The sequence below is a fragment of the Furipterus horrens genome, unplaced genomic scaffold (genome assembly GCF_987537825.1).
Source record: "Furipterus horrens unplaced genomic scaffold, mFurHor1.1.pri manual_scaffold_8, whole genome shotgun sequence".
NCBI classification, from domain to species: domain Eukaryota; kingdom Metazoa; phylum Chordata; class Mammalia; order Chiroptera; family Furipteridae; genus Furipterus; species Furipterus horrens.
Window position 1 is genome coordinate 44200880 of NW_028327178.1, and position 23031 is coordinate 44223910.

Here is a 23031-nt window from a genome sequence, read left to right on the forward strand (position 1 = left end):
GGTGCTTTCCTATTTAGCAGTTTATAGATGTTGGCATTAAGAGGAAGTTCTCCAGTTCTACCTAATGAAGTCAAAACAAAACCCTAAAATTGATTTAAGCATGTCAAATAGATGCATGAGAATTCTTACAGTCCTTGGGCAGTGTAGTGGTACAGGAGCAGGGGCACTGGTATGAGGTCAATGCCACCACACAGTTGTGTGCCTCTGGCAAATCTCTTAGCTTCTGTGTCTTCACCTAGAAAATGTAGATATTATCTCTACCCTGCAGGGTTGTTGTAACTCTAAAGAGATAATTTATGTAAAGCATAATGCCTCACCCAAAGAAGATATTCAATCATGTAACTGTAATAATGACAATCTTTAGCAAACATTAAACACCTTCTAGAAACATTCAATGTTCCTAAAAAGTAGGGATCAGTACCATTTTAAAGACTAAGAGTCTCTAAAATAATTACACATAGCATCCCAAAGGAAACAAAAAATATATTCCTTATAGCTCTTCAGTAAACCCAAACATTCCTTGACTTATGTTGGCTCAGAAGAAAGGCACATCATTTTACAAGGATCAAAATTTACAAACTCTCCCTGTCTGGTGTGGCTCAGTGGACTGAGCACTGGCCTGCAGACCAAAAGGTTGCCAGTTCAATTCCCAGTCAGGGTACATGCCTGGGTTGTGGGCCAGGTCCCCAGTTGAGGGCATGAGAGAGGCAGCCAATTGCTGTTTCTCTAGCAAATCATGTTTCTCTTCCTTTTTCCCTGCTTTGCCCTCTTTCTAAAATTAAATAAATAAAATCTTTAAAAAGAATTTACAGACTCAACTGCTGGGGAAAGTACCATACCAAAATTCAAAGAGCACCAATTCAGAATTCTTAATTCATATTAACTATCTGATGGTTTTACTGTCTCATAACAGTATAGAATCATATAATCAAATTATCAGATGTCTTTATACTGAACAGATTATGCCCAAGTACCCTTTAAGGGCTATTCACATTGAGATACCTCTTTTTTAGAATGAGTTAAAGCCCCTGGATGGTGTGGCTAAGTTGGCTGGAGCGGCATTCCATAACTGAAAGGTTGCAAGTTTGATTCTGGTCTGGGCATGTATGATTCTGGTCAGGACACATATGGAAAGGCAACCAATTGATGCTTCTCTTTCACATTGCTGTTTCTCTCTCTCTCCCTTCCGCTTTCTTTAAAAGCAACGTAGGACTTCCAGCCAAGATGGAGGCATAGACAGACACGCTGTGTCTCCCTCCACAACAAAGAAGGAATACAGTTACATCAAAACTAGAAAAAACCAGAAGTTCCAGAAAATCAAACTGCAGGGAAATTCAGCAAACAAAGATCTAAAGGAGAAATACTCATCTAGACAGGTAGGAGGGGCAGAGCCGGGGTGGGGAGGACACAGTATGGTGGTAGCGGCAGCGGCAGGCTGGCAGAAAATGCAGTCACATGTTTTAAATTCAGGAGGAACACCTGACACCTGGGGAGCGTTCCCAGCTCCTCACCAAACCTAGCAGCTCACAGTCCCAGCACCGGGGAAAATCAAGCCTCACTGCTTCTGGCTGTGCAGGCCAGTGGCGGCTGGGGTGGAGGCAGAAACTGCCGGTCTCTCAGCAGAGTCCACCTGTTTAAAGGGCCCCCACAGTCCTAGAAATTCCACAGACACACACCCTCTGGGAACAACGGCGAGGGCAGCAGCTAGAGGGGCGCCAGTCCTGTGCGGAAGTGGGAGAGGTGCCTGGAAAAGGGGCGAGTGCTGTGCAGGCGGCCATTGTTCCCTCTCTGATGCCTCCCCCACACACAGCGCAAAAACGTGGTGAAACAGGTCGTTCTGTACTGACGAACCCCTAAGGCTCCGCTCCTTACAATGTAACAGTAGCGACAGCTCTATCTGGGAAGCGGAGGCAAACAAACACAGGAGCCTGTCAGAATGAGGAGGCAGAGAAGTATGGCCCAAAAGGGGGAACGGATCAAGGTTTCAGTGGGAGAACTAAGCGATGAGGAGATAGACAACCTAACAGATGCAGAATTCAAAACACTGGTGATGAAGATGCTCACAGGCTTGACAGATACGCATAATAGAAGAAGTGAAGGCTATGCTAAGTGAAATGAAGGAAAATCCACACAAAACCAATGGTGAAGGGAAGGAAACCAGGGTTCAAATCAATGATTTGGAACATAAGGAAGAAAAAAAGTCAACCAGTACAGAATGAGGAAGCAAGAATTGAAAAAAATGAGGGAAACTTCCCAAATTTTGTGAAGGAGATGGACATATAGGCCTGGGAAGAACAAAGGGTCCTGGGCGAGCTGGACCCAGAAGAGACCACACCAGGATGCATCATGATTGAGATACCAAAGGTGAAAGATAAAGACAGAGTCCTGGGGGCAGCAAGAGAGAGGCAGAGAGTTGCCTACAGGGGGGTACCTATAGGACTACCAGCTGATTTCTCAGAGGACACTTTGCAGGCAGGAAGGGACTGGCAAGCAGTATTCAATGTGATGAAAGGCAACCTGCAACCAGGACTACTCTATCCAGCAAAGCTATCATTCAGAATGAAAGGGCAGATGAAGTGCTTTCCAGACAAGGTAAAGCTAAGGGAGGAGTTCATCATCACCAAGCCATTATTATATGAAATGTCAAAGGGACTTACTTAAGAAATAGAAGATCAAAACTATGAACACTAAAATGAAAACAAACTCACAACCATCAAAAACTGAATCTATAAAATAAAAACAAAATCCAACTAAGCAAACCATAATAGGAACAGAATCATAGGTATGGGGATCATTTGGAGGGTTATCAGCTGGGAGGGGAGAGGGGGAGAATGGGGATATGGTGCAGGAATTAAGAAGCATAATTGATTGGTACAAAATAGACAGGGGGAAGTTAAGAATAATATAGAAAGAGTGAAGCCAAAGAACTTATATGCACGACACATGGACATGAACTAAGAGGGGTCGGATTGCTGGAGAGAAGGCGGGTATTGGTCAGAGGGGAGCAAAGGGGAAAAAGTTGGAACTACTGTAACAACATAATCAATAAAATATACTTTAAAAAAAGGCAAATAAAAACGTTCTCGGGTGAGGATTAAAAAAATGTAGAATGAGTTAAACACCAAGTCTCTAGAACACCTGGACACACCCATCGCTAGGAGCAATAAGTGCCACATAATAATGCACTGAATGGATCAGAACCATCCCAGGCCATTGTAAGTTAATTCTACTGTTTATTCAGAACTATAAAAAAATTTTTAGGTACATTTCAATTCCAGGTTACCAATGAATTTTTTGTTTATAATTATACCTTCTATTTAAAAGAAAGCATCTTACTATTGATTTAAAAACATGTTTAAATCAATTATCTTTCCCATCATATTTCAGAAATAGGTAAATTCAGAAAGTTAGTTATTAAATAAGTTATTTGGTACCATATGCCTACCTTTTTTCTTGCAGTAAAATCATTAGTTTTAACTTTAGAATTTCTGAAGTATGCTTTTCCACAACCTCAGCTTCCCCTCTTTGCTTAATAATTACTTTGTTAGAGCCATCAAAACTAAATAATTTTTAAATCTAGATCCTGGTACCCCTTTCTCTTTGAAATATTAGTTTTTAATAATCATGTTTCTTAATCTTTTCAAATCCATGTCCCTTTTTATACCCCCTATATTGTTACTTAAAATATCAGCTAAATTAGCAAGTGAGCACAAAAATTAAAAATCAAAACAATGGGAGAGAGCACACCACACCTTTGGAAAGTTTCCAATGCACCAAAAAGAACAAGTCTTACAGCTCAGCTGTTCCACCTTAATCTATTTGAGCTCTTTCTGCACAACCTATGAAGATCCACTTTTAAAATCAACAGATCCTCTGTCCTCATAACCATACTCCAAAGGTGCTCATGTTTAAACATTCTTTCCTCCCCTCCTCAAATCCTATTTTTTCTACTAGAATCTGATCAACGTTCAAGGCTAGCTTCTCACATACTTCCATTTGACACTCACCATCTTTCCCCTACTCCTCAGTTCAACATTTACAGAAAGCAAAGGAGGCAAACTGACAGGGGTGTGCCTGAAAATTAAGAAGACAATAGTTATTTACTCTAATACTGATTAACAGCTAAAGCCACAAATAACTGGAGAGCAAACACAAGGTAATACACAGGCACTAAGTAACATAATATCAACACAAATAAGGAGATGTGATTCCTATATCTGAAGGTAACCAAGGAAAACTGAGTAGTGAAGACAATGATTACGTAAATGTTTGGGGCAAGTGGACATGGTAGGGAAAAAACTGAATTGAGGGAACTAAGAGGAGAAATTTAGAGTTGCTAAAACAGGTGAGAACAAATCATTGTAGATTCTTGAACAGGAAGATAAAAAAGATGCTAGGAATTGAAAACAACTTAGTTTTTATAAATAACTTTAAATTTTTTTTGTAATTTACCTGGTTGAAAAAATAATTTGAGGTACCTCAGACAAGTGTACACACGACTAAACAATAAAGATAAGGGAATTGGACAAAAATAAGGATAGGAAATGAAATAAAAGCAATATAGACTCAGATACTGTTCATAAGATTAACTAGAGAAGTAAAGACTTTCTAAACTGTTCAAATATGCCAAAAAGTCAGATAAAGGCAATACACCAGCTACCTGAACATCACAAGGTGTTTTTCTGTGAGCCAATGTTTCTCCTCCAAAGTAGTAGAAAAGCCTGTTCATGTTGAAAGTATATGATACTAGAAGTAGATATAAACATCACGTAATAAAGTCCTGTATTCAAAGATTACAAAAATAGGTACCATATTCTAAACAGATCATTTTCTATGAGCTCCCCTCCCCTTTTCTAATATGCTTATGTAGCCTCTCAAATTATATAGCTGATCTAAATAATCTAAAAGATCCCACTTTTAACAATCATATATACCTCCTTGCCTTTCAGCCATACCGTCTTTGTACAGAGGTGAAATGGAAGTAGGAAATGGAGCTGATGCTATAGTAGTTTTGTTATGCATTACAAATAAAATGATTTCTGGCTCCTTTCTTCCTCATTCCTTAGTCACAATTTTAACACCAATCTAAACTGACAAATAAGATCACTGCAATTTAGCACTGAAAGGCATTAGAATAAAAAGAAACTAAACTGTAGTCGGTGAATCAAAAAAGAAAAAATGTATACTTCATCATCATTTTACTCCTAAAAGTCACATTAAGGGCTTTATCTTGCATTGCAAATTTTTGTTCTTCCCTTTACTTTTTTTTCTCCTTAATTTATTGATTTTAGAAAGGGCGGGATGTGGAATACCAACTCATTGTTCCACCCTCTCATTTATTCACTGGTTGCTTCTTGTGTATGCCCTGACTAGAGTTCAAACCCACAACCTCACGGTATCTGGAATGTCGCTCTAACCAACTGCGCTATCCAGGCTCCTTCACTTTCGATAGACTGAAAACTTAGAGCAGAATCATCCAGTCGCAGGATTTCTGAGCAGGGGCAGACTCCTGGGTCAAGGGTTTCCTGTTGGTGGTCAGGAGCAGGGCTGCTGGAGGTGAGGACTGCAGAGCTGGAGTGCCCCCACCACACACAGGTTGGCACTGACTTTGGAAGAATAACTTTCGACTTCATCTAAACCCCAGGATGAGTTAACGTCCCCTTATATGTTTGTCTTTTGAAAAGCACAGGACTGTATACATTTAAACTGTTTAGTGTTAGTAACAGTATGTTATCAAAATAAAGAATTAAGTCTCCGGCAGGAAAGGTAGGTTCAAGAAAGCACAACTAATTGCTAGCAAAGCCACAAAAACTTCTTACTCAAATGCCTTCTTATCAAGATGTAGCTAAAAAGCTTATCTAGCCTGTAATAAATACCTTTAAAGTTTTTATAAGACAAGTTATAAAGGATTCTGCCTAACAACTAGTGAGTTGTTTCATCATGAAGCAAATGATAGAAGACTCTGAGGCTCAGCTAGAAGTACCTACCATGACTTATTTTTAAATGAAGGGGATAAAACTGATAAAATCAGTCTTTCAAAATAAAGGTCCCAAGACACTGCCTAGTGATTAGGCAAGTCAACTTGCACGTGCACATGCACACGGACAAAAGGAAAGGATTTAAATGAAAGGTGGGCTGACAAGTCAGACTTAAAGAAAAACTTCCTGATTAGGTTGCTAAGCACCTTAGGGAGGTAGCTGAATCTACCTCCCAACAAGACAAAGTTTCAGGCTAAGTGTTACTGTGCTGCTATATATGAGGAAATATGCATACAAAAGCATAACCCAGAGGAAACAGTTGTTGACAAAGAGAAAAAGGTATATTTAAACTAATATCAATATTTTAAACATTGCAAAATATTCACTGTAATGATCATCAGCTTAATTTAACCTTTTACCACCACTAATGCTTGGCCCTGCCAGGATTATTCATCCAAAGCTCACAATTCAGGAAAGTTGAGTAAACTCATTCAGGGAAGCGCCACCGGCTTTCGGGTCACTGGTAAGGACACTGTCTACTGATTCCTACTTTTACTCAACAGACCCTTACCAAGGCTCTTCTAGAAGCCGGTTCTGCCTTTGGTACTAGGCAGCAACCAGAGTCTGTCTGGCCTTGGAGGACTCCTGGTCTAGTGCAGAGGACAGTACAGTCCGTAAGCCAAAAATTACAATACAGGGAGGGTCAAGTAGCAATAAAGGACACAAAGCCCCAGCTGAAACTATTTGCTTCTTAACTGAGGCTTTACTATAGTGTTCAACAGTTTCCACACGTTCCCATTTCCAGGTCCTCTTACACACTGAGCTTTGCTTGGTTCTCAACAGAGCCATCAAATGCTAAAACAAAACCTGTATGGCATCTGTAGCATTCTATGGCCATCTCTGCCAACCTTGGAATCGAGATACTTCAGTCTGATACACCACAATCAACTGCGCATTTAACTGGAGAAAAAAAGTCATCCATACTACCCAACACTCTTTCCTGCATGGTCTGGGGCCACGCTTTTCACACTGCGGCTGACTGCCATCAGGCAAAGTGAGGCTGCTGAACTAGAGGCCCAGCCCACGAAGGTTAAGTGCTAACCCACCCGTCCTTCCCCAGCACCTTGCTGTGGACTCAGCCACTCCTCATCTCAACAGCACCTGCTCCAACGCTGCACCTCTCATTTTTAAGCCACTAAGGAAAATTATCAGACCACCAGCAAAGAAAAATCATGGGCTACTCAATAATTCGCAAATATTTCAAATTATATTTCAAAGTTGACTGTGTATTGTCAAAGTATTATGTACTAGTCAGGTCAGACTTAATACAGTAACATCTACTGAGCATCTCTACTGAGCAAAGAGCTTCAACGGGGCCTGGCTTGACCTTTTCAATTAAAAAAATAAACAGGTTTGGAATAAAAATCCCCAAATGTGTATTTTAAATTGTCTACCGGCTTGTTTAAAGAAAACTTTAAGGGCATGTCAAAATATTTAAGAGTTCCAGCACTTTCTGAAAGGAAGGGTGGTGATCTTTCTGGTCCTGGGTTTCTTAACTATGCCTTTAAAATGTTACCCTAGATTTTTAGTGAGAACAGTCTTAAATTGTCCAAAAGAAAACGGTGATCCGCCGGGTTCAAAGTTGCAAGAAAAGCCCTTAGTATAGAGTCTCTTAACAAGTTACATTCAAATTAACTGGCCGATGGGAGGGGGTTTGAGAACAGAAAAACTCCTCCCACCTCCGACCCAGTCCACAACTAGGAGGCACAGCCGCCCGGAGGGCGCCGGGCCCCAAAGATAACAGCAACTTCCCAGCCCCAGCCCTCCCGCTGTCACGTGCTGCCGGCGCCCCCTCCCCCAGGGCCCGGGGCGCGCTGCAAACGCGGCCTACAGCAGCGCTTTCCTCGCTGTGACCGGCAGGGCCAACCCTCACTTCAGCCTCAGGTCGAGCCTCCACGCCAGAAACCCGCGCAAACGAGGGGGTCTGAAATGACCATCACCTTGGGCAGCGGCGGAAGCACCCGAATTTTTCAGAGTCTTCCTGTCCCCCTTCATGTTCGTTCACCCACCGGCTCACCCTCTAGCCCATCCCGCGAGCCAGTTCCTCCGTGGTGCCGGCGGGACCCGCCTACGTGACGGCGGCAGCAAGGCGCGGGCTGCGAGGGGCGCGGACAGGGGCGGCTCAGCCCGCTCTGTCCCCGATGCTCTCGGCACCCCTACGAGAGTTGGAACCCCCAGCCTCCTCTGAGCGCAGGGACACAGTGCCACCGCGGAGGCCAACCGAGCGGCGCGAGAACGCGGCCCCGCACCCGCTTACCTGCGGCGGCTGGGCTCCCGGCCCGCGTAGTCACCCGCGGGCAGCGGCAGCTAGGCGATGACTGGACAGGGACAGCGAGGACCAGCTGGGCAGGACGGCCTCGAGGGCAGCTGAGGGGGCGGGGCCAGCCAGGGGCGCGCGAGAAGCTCCAGCGCCTGCTGTCACTGCTACCTCGGGTGCCGCCTGGGCCGCTGGCGAGCTGGATGCCCCTCATGAATGGGACCAAGAGGCAGTGGTGGCAGCAGCGGCAGCCAGGCGGCGCGCAGACCCCGCCCCAATCACGTGACGCTGCGATGCACCGCCCTCTCTCGGCTTTTCTGCCTGTCTGGCTGTCTAACGCGCCCACGCCCCTGCCCACCTCCTGTGCTGCTGGACTGGCCCTCGACCTCACCAGTGCTTGCAGCAACCCGAGCGTTACTTTTCTAAAAATAAGTTTGTTCTGGTCTCCATGGCAACCCTGCGGCGTCACGTGGAACTTAAAGCCCAGTTGCCAAGAAAGGATAAATATTATGAAAGTGCAAGAAAGTATAGGGCACGAATGTTTTCCACTTTTGATCATCAGTAGAGCATCTAACCAGCTATTTTCTCCTACCCCTTTCCCCCTCCCAAATGCTATTACATCCTCTTTTTAATATATACTTTTTAAGGAAATGGATTACCAGTACTATATATTATTGTTGCACACTTTTTTTTGTCTTTTTGCAGCCTATTCTATTATTGAAAGTTATGAATGAAAGTGCATGTATATTCCAAATATCATTTTATTTCTCACTATGCATCTTGTAGATGATAAGTTATACTGGGTTGGCCAGAAAGTCCATTATGTTTTATATGTATGATAGCTCGCTTAGCTGTCTTTAACTTCATTTGAAACAATTTGTTAGATTGTATTGTGACAGCTGTTACATCAGTGTGCAATTATAAAAAACATCAAAATTAGTGAATTTTTATGCTGTCATGTTAATATTGAAGATGGAAGAAAATAGGTAACATTTTTGGCATATTATGCTTTATTATTTCAAAAAAGTCAAAAATGCAACTGAAACACAAAAAGAAAAAGAAAAAGATCTGCGCAGTGTATGGAGAAGGCGCTGTGACTGATTGAGCATGTCAAACGTTGTTTGTGAAGTCTCTTGGTACTGTTGACATTTTGGCCAAATAATTCTTTGCTGTGGGGCTGTCTTTTGCATTGGAATATGTTTAGCAGCACCCCTGGCCTCTACCCACTGGCAGCCAGTAGCAGGAGATAGCCAATGTACTCAAAATATTTGAATCTAAAGTTATAGGTGAAAATGAGAAATATATCTTTTATTTTGTGGAAAAAATATAACAGATTTTTTGGCCAACACAGTAGCTTTGAGGATATTCAAAAAAAGTCATTTATATACAGCTCCTGTGTGATGAGCCCACAGATGGAGTGTTGTATGACTGGGCTGTGCTAGGAGGAGGGAACCTACCCCCTGTCACAATGCTCCCCTTGGCTGGTTCTGCGGAAGGAACCTTTGGCCTTTAACATTTAGCTAAGCTTTGCCTCATCCTTACCCAAAGCCCAACAGATACAGGTGGTTTTGTTGACCTAAGCACACTAGGAATTTTCCTCTTTTGTGCCTTTCACCTGACTTCATCAGTGAAATAAAACTTTAAAAAGACAAGGACTGGAATTTTCCCTCCATATTTCAAAGTAATTTACTCAGCTGTGGACAAGTGGAATTAAAGAGAGAAAAAGCTGAACCCTCAGTTTCTGCATCAATAAAATGGAAACAGTAATGCCTTTCTCATAAGATTTATTTGTGGATTCTACACAATTGCCTATAAAATGCCTAATTTAGCTTAGTGTCTGGAACCTACCACATGCTGTTAGTGTTCCATTTCTTTCTTCTATTTTTACAACTTAGACTTTTATGTTTCTCTCAGACTGTTTTCACTACCTCCTGCCTTGGGAGAGAGGTGTTCTGTCAAGCTTCCTTTCTTCCATTTATCATTCAGGAAGCTATATGCATCCCTCCCTTCCTCCAGCTTTAGATTCGATACCTCACCCTGAATGATTCGTTCACATTTCTAGGATTTCCTCATTCTCTGGTGTCTACCTATTTTACGCCACCACTTAAGCAAACTAGATACTCGTTAAATATCTTTTGCATGATATTCCTCCACTTTCTGCCTCTGACATCCAAGCAGTGTGTTGGGAGCCACCAAATTCCCACCTATCTACTGGAAAGTCAGAGAAAGGAAGCTCTTTCTTCACCTGTCCTCTGGCCCTGCCACCCTCCAGCTCCAGTACTTTGGAAGAAGGAGGGTGGGGAGGAAAAAGTGAAGAGGAAAAGGAGGGAAGAGAAGTAGACCTTTTATCCCTTTATTCCCCCCGAAGTCATCAACTTATCTCACAACTTTCTCCCTGGAGAGAAGAGTCTCAAAAATTTTAATTTCTCCACAGTAGTGCTTCTGCTCCTCTTCCACCTGTGAAACAGATTAAAGTCACCCAAAACCTTCTGACTGCCAAATACAGTGGATCCATTTCAGGCCCTCTTTCTCACAATCTCTATAAGGAAAGACAATATTGACCACAATTTATGTCTTGAAATGCCTTCCTCTCATCAGCCAGAACACCTCTGAGAGCCACACATGCCTGTGCTCAGTGACTTTAGACATCTCCACCAGCATGCCACAGTGACATACAATTCAGGTACATCATGTTTGCTTTCAAACCTGCTCCTCCTGAATTTCCTATCTTGGCTAATCACACCATCATCCCATTTAGTCATCCTAGCCAGAAACCCAGGAGGGATTCTCATTGCCCTCCGATTCCATTCCATGTCCATCAAGTCCTATCATTTCCACTCTCTTAAGCTCTCCACCGAATTACCATGTTGGTCACCTTCAGGTACCTCAACAGTTGCACAACTGTGCAGCTTCACCCCTCCAGCAATCAGGCCCTTCCTTGCTGTGTCTCTTGTCATCCATTGCAGACATATTCAAGCTGGTCTCCCTGCCCTCCATTCTTCTACAGTTCTAAGTATCCTCCACTCTGAATTGCAGATCTGACCATATAGCACAAATTATTGAAAATCCACTGCCTAGAGGAAAAAGTTCAATTTCCCTAGCATGATATACAGAGTGCTCCTTTTCTCTCACATCTCTCCTGCTCCTTATAGCCAATATGCTTTAGCCATTCCTTTTGCAACAGGACAATTATTTAAATATTAACTTCTGTATTTCTCCATGCATTTCCTCTTTCTTTTCTCCCTTGTAAGATTGCTTGTCTCAAGGAACTTCTGGAAAGCAGAAGTTGCCTGCAAGATATTTCCTTCCTGTCTTTAATTTCCAACACTTTTTCTCACACTACTAATCTACCTTGTAGAGGGAAATTTATAGACCTAAAAGTTTATATTAGAAGAGAAAATGGTTGGAACTAAAAAGAGCCAGAGTTAGAAAAAGAACAGCAAAATAATGTCCAATAAAATGTAAGAAAGATAAAATAATAAAATAATAAAACTGAAAACAAACAGACAATAGGAAGGACCAATTGAACTAAACACTGGGTTTGTGAAAGACTAATAAATTTTATAAGCCTGTGATAAAAAAATGATCAAGGAAAAAAGGGAATGTAAAACAACAACATGAGGAATAAGGAAAAGGTTATAATCACACATGATGTAGAAATTGCAGAGATAATTTTGTGAACATTTTTAAGCCAATTAATTTGAAAACTTAAACATTAAGAGGAAAAGTTCCAAGAAAAAATATGTAATAAAACTGAAGTAGAAAACAAGAATAGATTCATAATCACTCAAGAACTTGAATCTATTATTGAATATTTTCTGCAAAGAAGAATCTGGGCTGAAACACTTTTACCAGTGACTTCTAGCAAATATTCAAGGAATAAATAATTGTAATCTTACACAAGCTATTTTAGGGTAAAGAAAGAAGAGATTATTCTTCAGCTTATTTTATGAGGGTAGCATAACCTTACACCAAAATCTGACTAGGAGAGTATGAGAAACAAAAATTTCAGGCCAATCTCACTTCCAAATATAGATGCAAGTCATAAGCAAAATTTCGGGAATTTGAATCCAGCAAAATGATACATCATAATCAAATCTATCTACCTAAGAATGCAACATTAGTTCAGATGAGAAAAATATTAATGTAATTTACCACAATAAAAGATTAAAGGAGAAAATGATGGTCTCAGTAGATACAAAAAGGAACAAACAAACAAACTAAAACCTTTGATAAACTTCAATAGTCATCCAGAAGAAATTCATAGTAAACTAGGAAAATGGTTTTGATAAAAGTATTTCCAAAAATCTATAGCAAACAATGTAAGTAACTATTTTATTTTATTTTATTGATTGATTGATTTATGTGAGAGAGAGAGAGGAAGAGGGAAAGAGAGAAAGAGAGAAACATCAGTTTGTTGTTTCACTTATTTATGCATTCATTGGTTTCTTCTTGTATGTGCCCTCCTGGAGATCAAATCTACAACCTTTGCATATCAAGATGATGCTCTAACCAACTGTGCTATCCAGCCAAGGCTAAGTAACCATTTCTTTTAAAAAAGGGAACAAGGTAGATCCAGGAAGTGCAGATCAATCTAAGAAGCAGCATCAAACAAGAAGAGTCACAAAAATGGGAACACAGAGAAACAACCCCCCCCATCAAAAGGAGAGGAGAAATCCCCAGAAAGAGTGCTAAATGAAAGCAAACTATCAGACATGGAATTCAAAACATGGATTATAGGGAAGCTTAATGAGCTCAGCGAACTCAAAGAAAACTACAAAGAACTCTAGGGAAACTACAAGGAACTCACTGAGAATTACACCAGCATGGAACAGGACATAGAAGCTATCAATAAGAGCCAGGAGGAAATAAAGAATACAATTTCTGAATTGAAGAACACAGTAGAAGGAATGAAAAGCAAGCTAGAGGAAACAGAAGATTGTATCAGTGAGCTGGAGAACAACGTAGAAAAAAATTCCCAGACAGTGCAACAAAACGAAAAAATAATGAAAAAGAATGAAGAGGTTTTAAGAGAGCTGCAGGACAACATAAAACGTAATAATATCTGTATCTTAGGAATACCAGAAGGAGAAGAAGAGAGCAAGAAATAAAAAACCTGTTGCAAAAAGTAATTTAAAAAACTTCCCTACCTTGATAACAGAAAAAGTCACGCAAGTCCAGGAAGCACAGAGGGTTCCAATGAAGATGAACCCCAACAGGCCCACACCAAGACACAACATAATTAAACTGGCAACATTGAAAGACAAAGAGAGAATCCTAAAAGCAGCAAGAGAGAAACAACTAATAACATACAAGGGAGCTCTGATAAGGCTATCATCAGATTTCTCAGCAGAAACACTACAAGCCAGAAGGGAATGGCAAAAAATATTCCAAGCAATGGAAAACAAAGGCCTACAACCAAGAACACTCTACCCAGGAAGGCTCTCATTCAAAATGGAAGGATAAATAAGAAGTTTCCAAGACAAAAGAAGGCTAAAAAATTACATCTCCACCAAACCAGCATTGCAAGAGATGCTAAAGGGTCTGTTTTAAGAAGATGAAGAAACAGAGAGAGACAGAGAGGAACACGAGTACAAAGGGGGAAAATGACAATGAATAAGTACTTATTGGTTATAACCTTAAATGTAAATGGATTAAATGTTTTAATCAAAAGACATAGGGTAGCTGAATGGATTAGACAGCATGACCCACATATATGCTGTCTACAAGAGACCCACCTTAGAGCAAAAGATCTACACAAACTGAAAGTGAAGGGATGGAAAAAAGTATTCCAAGCAAATGGACATGAAAAAAAAGCTGGGTAGCAATACTTATATCAGACAAAACAGATTTCACAGCAAAGCCTATTAAAAAAGAGACAAAGAAGGACATTTCATAATACATAAGGGAAAAATCCATCAAGAAGATATAACCCTTATAAATATATATGCACCAAACTTAGGAGCACCCAAATATGTAAGGAAAATTTTGAAAGACTCCAAGAAAGATATAGACAGCAACACACTCATAGTAGGGGACTTTAACACCCCATTGTCAACAATGGACAGATCTTCGAAGCAAAGAAACACCAAAGATATTGAGGCACTGAACAACACTCTAGATCAAATGGACTTAGTCGATATATATAGAACTTTTCACCCCAAAGAAGCAAAATATACATTCTTCTCAAGTGCACATGGAACATTTTCAAAGATAGACCACATGGTGGGAAGCAAAACAAGCCTTAACAAATTCAAAAAAAATTGAAATTATATCAAGCATCTTCTCAGATCACGATGACTTAAAATTGGAAATCAACCTCAAGGAAAAAAACTCAAAAACATTCAAACTCATGGAGAATGAATAACATGCTATTAAATAATGAATGGGTTAACAATGACATCAAGGAAGAAAACAAAAAATTTCTGGAAACTAATGGTAATGAACACACAACAACCCAAAATCTATGGGACTCAGCAAAAGCAGTCCTGAGAGGAAAGTTCATAGCAATATAGGCCTACCTAAAAAAGCTAGAAGAATCTCTGATAAAAAATTTAACCCTACAGTTACAAGAACTAGAGGAAGAACAACAAGCAAAGCCCAGATCAAGTAGAAGGAAGGAAATAATCAAGATCAGAGCAGAATTAAATGATGTAGAGACTAAACTAACAATGCAAAAGATCAACATTAGTAGGAGCTGGTTCTTTGAAAAGATAAACAAAATTCACAAGCCTTTAACCAGGCTCATCAAGAAAAAAAGGAGAGGGACCCAAATAAATAAAATCAGAAATGAAAGAGGAGAAATAACAACCGATACCACAGAAATACAAAGCATTGTAAGAAATTATTACGAAAAACTGTATGGCAAGAAATTTGACAACCTAGAGGAAATGGACAAATTCCTAGAAACATATAGTCTTCCCAAACTGAATCAAGAAGAAGCAGAAAGCCTGAATAGACCAATAATAGCTAGTGAAATTGAAGCAGTAATCAAAAACCTCCTGGCAAACAAAAGCCCTGGACCGGATGGCTTCACAGGTGAATTCTACAAAACATTTAGGAAAGAACTAACTCCTATTCTCCTCAGACTATTCCAAAAGATCCAAGAAGAGGGAAGACTCCCAAACTCGTTCTATGAAGCCAGTATTACCCTAATTCCAAAACCAGGTCAAGACACAACAAGGAAAGAAAACTACAGGCCAATATCGCTGATGAAGATAGATGCTAAAATCCTCAACAAAATATTGGCAAACTGGATCCAGCAACACATTAGAAAGATCATACACCACGATCACGTGGGATTCATCCCAGGGATGCAAGGATAGTTTAATATTCACAAATCAATAAACATAATAAACTACATAAACAAAATGAAAGACAAAAACCATATGATCATATCAATAGATATAGAAAGCATCTGATAAAGTACAACACCCATTTATGATGAAAACACTCAGCAAAATGGGAATGGAGGGGGCATACTGCAACATAATAAAGGCCATATATGAGAAACCTGAAGCCAACATCATACTCAATGGACAAAAACTGAAAGCATTCCCCCTGAGGTCAGTAACAAGACAAGGATGTCCACTCTCTCCACTCCTATTCAACATAGTCTTGGAAGTTCCAGCCACAGCAATCAGACAAGAAAGAGAAATAAAAGGCATCCAAATTGGAAAAGAGGAAGTAAAACTGTCATTAGTTGCAGATGACATGATAGACTCCACTAAAAAACTACTCGACCTAATAAGTGAATTTGGTAAAATAGCAGGGTACAAAGTCAATATTCAGAAATCAAAGGCATTTCTGTACAACAACAATAAAACCTCAGAGACAGAAACTAAAAGAAAAATTCCATTTACCATAGCAACAAGAAAAATAAAGTACCTAGGAATAAACTTGACCAAGGAGGTAAAAGACCTGTACTCAGAAAACTACATAACACTGAAGAAAGAAATTAAGGAAGATACAAATAAATGGAAGCATATACCATGCTCATGGATGGGAAGAATCAACATCATCAAAATGGCCATACTACCCAAAGCAATTTATAGATTCAATGTGATCCCTATTAAAATACCAATGACATTTTTCACAGACCTAGAACAAATACTTCAAAACTTTATTTTGAACCAAAAAAGAGCCCAAATAGCTACAGAAATTTTGAGGAAGAAGAACACAGTAGGAGGAATCACAATATCTGACATCAAACTATATTACAAAGCCACTGTGATCAAAACAGTCTGGTACTGGCATAAAAACAGACATGTAGATCAATGGAACAGAATAGAGAGCCCAGAAATAAACCCAGATTATTATGGCCAACTAATATTTGACAAAGGCAGAAGGAGCATAAAATGGAGTGAGAAGAGCCTCTTCAACAAATGGTGCTGGGAGAACTGGGCAGGGATGTGCAAAAAAAAAAATGAAACTAGACCACCAACTTACACCACACACCAGAAGAAACTCTATATTGATCAAAGACTTAAATGTAAGCCGTGACACCATAAAAAATAGGCAGAAAAATTTCAGATATCCCACATAGCAACATTTTCACTGATATATCTCCTATGGCAAGGGAAATAAAGGAAAGAATAAACAAATGGGACTACATCAAACTAAAAAGCTTCTGCTCATCTAAAGAAAACATCAGCAAGATGAAAAGGAAACCAACTATATAGGAAAATATATTTGCCAATGATATCTCAGACAAGGGATTGATCTCCAAAATATATAAAGAACTCATACAACTCAACACGAAGAAGACAGACAACCCAATTAAAAAATGGGCAAAGGAGCTGAACAAACACTTCTCTAAAGAGGACATACAGAGAGTCCATAGACATATGAAAGAATGCTCAACATCACTAGCCATCAGAGAGATGCAAATAAAAACCACAATGAGATACCTCTTCACACTAGTCAGAATGGCCATCTTCAACAAATCAACAAACAAATTGTGCTGGAGAAGATACGGAGAAATGGGAACCCTGGTGCATTGGTGGTGGGAATGCAGACTGATGCAGCCACTAAGGAAAACAGTTTGGAATTTCCTCAAAAAACTGAAAATGAAATTGCCTTTTGAACCAGCAATCCCATTGCTTGGATTATATCTGAAAAACCCAGAAACACCAATTCAAAAGAACCTATGCACCCCTATGTTCATAGCACCACTATTTACAGTAGCCAAATGCTGGAAACAACCTAAGTGCCCATCTGTAGATGAGTGGATCAAAAAACTGTGGTTCATTTACGCAATGGAGTACTATGTAGCAGAATGAAAGAAGGAACTTGTACTATTTGCAACAATATGGATGGAACTAGAGAGAATTATGCTTAGCGAAATAAGCCAGGCAACGAAAGAAAAATACCTTATGCTGTCACCTATTACAGGAAACTAATGAACAACACAAACAAATGAGCAAAATTGAACCAGAGGTATGTAAACAAGGAATAGACTAACAGTAACAAGGGGGGAGGCGGGAGGGAGAGAAGGGGGTAAGAAGCGGAAGGGTCTAGTCAAAGAACATGTATAAATGACCCACGGACATGGACAACTGAGTGGGGACTGAATGTGGGAGAAGGTGGGGGCAGGTTGCAGGGAAGCAAGAGGGGGAAAAAAGAGGGACAACTGTAATGGAAAAACAAAAAAATTTTTAGTGGGGGAAAAATGAAAATATGAAGAATGGAAATGCCAGTTCAGTGAATATTAGAAGGACAAGGATTTTCCTTCACACTGTATATTTTTTTCCCTATCTGATCCCTCCAGAGTTTGGCATTCTAAAGAAGTAAGTAATGACTTAAGTTCATTTGCATAAAACTAATAAGACCAGTTGTTAATAGAGGTTTTCTTTTTTTGACCAAGACTTTGACTGGATTGTCATGCCTAAAGGAGACATGCTTGGGCTCTGGTTGTTATCAAAAAGCCCTGAGGAACTGGGAGTGACTTTCAAAGGTAATAAAAGCCCACGAGATAAAAGTCCTGGTACCATGGTTGGTTGTGCGGTCTACAGCAATCTTTCCAGGGAAGGAATGAAGGGACCTTGAGGCACAATGGAAAACCAGAAGGACTTGGAAAAGTCAGGTGTGTACAGGCAAGGCTGAATGCCAAGTATGTGGCTCAGCTTCTGTGCCCTGAAGGGCAGACTGAAGGTCACCCTAAATGTTCCTTGCGTAAGTTCCAGCAAAGCAGAACTAAAGATCATAAGTGATCATTTGCTGCTCTTGTTGTGTTTATGCAAATGAACAGGATAAATTAAAAATGGACTTAATGCAGTCCCTTTAATGACAAGGAAGGTAATCTTAGGGAGAAAAATCGTTATTCAAGGAAAATCACAATGATCAGTGGCAGACTATAAAGTAGTGCAGCTAACCGTCTTTAAAGTTTCTTTTTATTTAAAATATGTTTTCATTTGAAAGTTAAACTATGTCTGTGATATCATCAAAGATGTTTAATTTACAGGCAAGAAGAATATCAAATGCCTTGCAACTGGATGTCTTTCCAATAAGACAGTCTTACAGATTTAGAGACTTGTTTGTGGGTTATGTTACATAAATTAACATGTGTTTTCTGTTTTCAAAGGGCATAAGCCTATGATCTCATTACCTGAGTGATTGTCTGTACGTGTAGGCCTCACTTAATCCTGTCTGCATTGCTGCCTCCTGAGACTCAACGGTTTGTCTGAACTAAGTGGCTGTGTTGTTGAAGTATGCGGTGGTCTGTGGGCTTCACTTTAAAACTGGTTTCTCTTTTCTATCCTAATGGCTTGGACAGAAAGGGCCCAGAGGTCTGAGAAGGGGGAAACCTAAAATATTTCCCTCAGCCCAAACTAAGCATAGTGGGCAAAAGGGTTTTGGACGGGTTCATGTGCCTTGCACATCTTTCTCTGAAGAAGCCTTTTTTTTCCTAATGTGGGACATTGAAAAATTAATCTCTGCTTTTTGTCATCTAGTGGTTATGGTTTTAATGATGCCTTTTAACACTGTTGCCAAATCTGTTGCCCCCAGAATACAACAAGGATGCCAGCTTGTTAAACGGAGCATGCCATTGCCCGGGGACAGCCGACTGACTTGGAGTCTGCAAGATCCTTCCCCCTGTGGGAAGGCCACCTTCTCCTCCACACCCCCACACTTATTAGGGATTTCTGGACCCATGGGTAGGTAGGATGACGCCCATGTCCAGCTTGAAGCAGCTAGAGGAGCACAAGACTTTCACCCATTGTCCTTTATCTGAGAGGGGTGAATTGTTACAGAGTGGGGATCCCCCCCAAAAATTGTTTTTAAAAAGGGAACAAGGTAAGAGTGCTACCATCTCCCTTTTTATTCATTATTGTGCCAGAGGCCCTTAATCATGGAGTAAGACAAGAGAAAGAAAATATATAGATTGAAAAGAAAGAAATGATGACATAACAGTATTTGTAAGAAATTCAAAAATCTATGCATAACATAGAGATAAATTATGAGTGTTTAACAATATAAACTCATTAACATTTACATATGAGGTCTGTCCAGAAGGTATCAACCATGAAATAAGAAGGATAGAGACATATATTGAAGAGGAAACAAGATACAGGGAACATTGTACATAGGAAAATGACACCTCAGCCCCCTTCAAAGTAGGCACTTTGTGACCTCACAGAGTTCTCCCAATCACCATCAGCTGCCCCGTCATATTTTCCTGAATCTCATTGATGACCTGAAATTTCTACCCTTTCAATGGTGATTTTAGTTTTGGGAAAAGTCAGAGTCACGGGGTGCCATATCTGGGCTATACGGGAACTGACTCACCAGGGGATTTGATGTTTTGCCAAAAAGACTGGAGGAGATCCACAATAAGGGAACTTCTGGCCAAGAGGGAGGCATAGGTAGACACACTGCATCTTTCTCCACAACTAAAAAGGAATACAACTACCTCAAAACTGGAGACAACCAGAAGTTCCAGAAAATCGAGCTGCATGGAAGTTCAACAAACAAAGATATAAAGAAGAAATACTCATCCATACTGGTAGGAGGGGTAGAACCAGGGTTGGGAAGACGTGGTGTGGAGGTGGCAGTGGTGGTGGTGACAACAGTTTTGGCTGGAGGAAAGCTCAGTCACACATTTAAAAAAGGAGGGAGGGATACCTGGGGAGTGCTCCCAGTATCAGACCTGACCGTGCAGCTCACAGTTCCAGTGCTGGGGTAAATCAAGCCTCGTTGCTTCTGACTGTGCAAACCAGTGGGGGTTGAGGCGGAGGAAGAAACTGCCAGTCTCTCAGCAGAGTCGGCTATTTTAGAGGCCCCCACGGTCATAGAACATCCACAAATCCACCCACTCTGGAATCCACAGCCAGGGCAATAGCTAGAGGGTCACCAGTCCAATACAGGAAGTGGGAGAAGTGCCTGGAAAAAGGACAAGTGCTGAGCAAGTGACATCGTTCCCTGTATGACCCCTCCCCCACATACAGTGCCACAACCTGGTGAAACAGTCTCACCCTGCACTGATGAACACCTAAGGCTTGGCCCCTTACAATGTAAAAGGTGTTACAGCTCTACCTAAGACACAGAGGCAAACACAGGAGCCTGTCAAGTTGAGGAGACAGAGAAGTGCGGAACAGATCAAAGTTCCAGTGGGAGAACTAAGGGATGAGGAGATAGCCAACCTAATAGACAAGGAGATAGCCAACCTAACAGACACAGAGTTCAAAACACTGGTGATAAAGATGCTCACAGGCTTGACAGATATGCTTGAGTACAGCAAACACAGAAGGGAGGAAGTGAAGGCTATTTTAAGTGAAATGAAGAAAAATCCACATGAAACCAATGGTGAAGGGGAGGAAACCAGGGTTCAAATCAATGATTTGGAACATAAGAAAGAAATAATCAACCAGTACAGAATGAAAAAAAGAATTAAAAAATTAAAAAAGGAGAGACTTAGGAACCTCTGGGACAATTTTAAACATGCCAACATCCGAATCACAGGGATGCCAGAAAAAGAAGAGGAAGGCAAGAAATTGAAAGCTTATGTGAAAAAATAATGAAGGAAAACTTCCCAGATTTGGTGAAGGAAATACAAATACAAGTCCAGGAACCAAAGAGAGTCCCAAACTAACTAGACCCAAAGAGGACTATACCAAGACACATCTTAATTAAAATGCCAAAGCTTAAAGATAAAAAGAGACTCTAAAAGCACCAAGAGAAAAGAAGAGGGTTATCCACAAAGAGGTTCCTGTAAGATTGTCAACTGATTTCACACACACACACACACACACACACACACACACACAAAAGAACTTTGCAGGCAAGAAGAGACTGGCAAGAAGTATTCAAAGTGATGAGAAACAAGGACCTGCAACCAAGACTACTTTATCCTGCAAAGCTATCATTTAGAATGGAAGGGCAGATAAAGTCCTTCCCAGACAAAATAAAGATAAGAGTTCATCATAACCAAGCCTTTGCTATATGAAATGTTAAAGGAACTTATTTAAGAAAAAGATTAAAACTATGAACACTAAAATGACAACAAAACACATCTATCAACAACAGAAACTAAAAAAAACAAACTAAGCAAACAACCAGAATAGGAACAGAATCATAGGTATGGGGATCATTTGGAGGGTTATCAGCTGGAAGGGGGAAGGGGGAGCAATAGGGAAATGGTGTAAGGATTAAGAAGCATACTGGTAGGTATAAAATAGGGGGGAAGTTAAGAATAACATAGGAAAGAGTGAAACCAAAGAACTTATATGCATGACCCATGGACATGAACTAAGGGAGAGGGGTGGGATTCCTGGAGGGAAGGGTGATACTGGGTGGAGGGGAGCAAAGGGAAAAAAATTGGGACAATTGTAACAGCATAATCAATAAAATATACTTTACAAAAAGACTGCATGAGACACGATGTTTGAGTGGTTGCACTGTTGTCATAAACCTGTCAATCACCAATTGCCCATAGCTGCACCTTCTGAATTATCTGAATCATTTTTGTGGGAGAATGGTCAAGCTTAATGCAAAATATGATGCAGAGTCATTGCTCTACTTACTCACTCATTTTGAATTCGACAACTACACAGTACACATGCTCACTCAGTGGAGTCTACCACACCCATTGACCAGTACAGCGAGGTTATCATTGTTCACACATGTGCATTCTAGTCCACTCTTCTTGGCTTCCAGGTTACATTGATGTCGTCCAAACTGTTCTCATTTTATTAACAACGGGTGGATTTTTTCTAGTCAGATGCTGTATGTAAGAAATAAGTTTTGGAAAGATGCCATGTAATGTTTACTCTAGTTACCTCAAACTCCTTAATGTATCATATTTCCATATGACTGCCCATTCTTCATCACACCTAGCGTTAAAATACACAGGTCTAACTGTTTCCTTAGGTTTTCATTTCCTTACAAAGGCTTCTGTGTCCTGTAAAACTTATATGAAATAAATGTGTATGCTTTTCCCCTGTTAATCTTCATTGGTTTAATTAGACCCAGCCATGGATCCTATGAGAGCGGAGGAAAATTTTTCCTCCCCTATGGTATAAAAAAAAAACCAAGGTACTTAGAAAGTAGTCTAACAGAATACAGTATGTGCAAGACTTTTATATAGTTGTATAAAACTTCATTGAAAGATTATGAAGAAGGCTTACTTAGAGAAATATGATATTCATTGGTAGAAAAGACCCAATCTCTTAAAAAATATTCAGTCTCCACAAATTGATCTATAGGTTTAATGCATTTCCATTCAAAATCCCAACAGAG

At 40.3% G+C, this 23031-nt stretch overlaps 1 protein-coding gene across 2 annotated transcripts in view; it reads right to left on the reverse strand.

Annotated features, from left to right (window-relative positions):
- Positions 1-8346, reverse strand: part of LPIN2 (lipin 2) — a 114873-nt gene extending 106527 nt beyond the window's left edge. The window contains exon 1 of one of the 2 annotated variants that reach the window (XM_090285767.1): positions 8296-8346. The gene's annotated coding sequence lies outside the window, so the exon portion shown is untranslated. The remainder of the gene's footprint in view (positions 1-8295) is intronic. The other variant, XM_090285766.1, reaches the window with a different exon arrangement.
- Positions 8347-23031: the final 14685 nt, after the last annotated feature.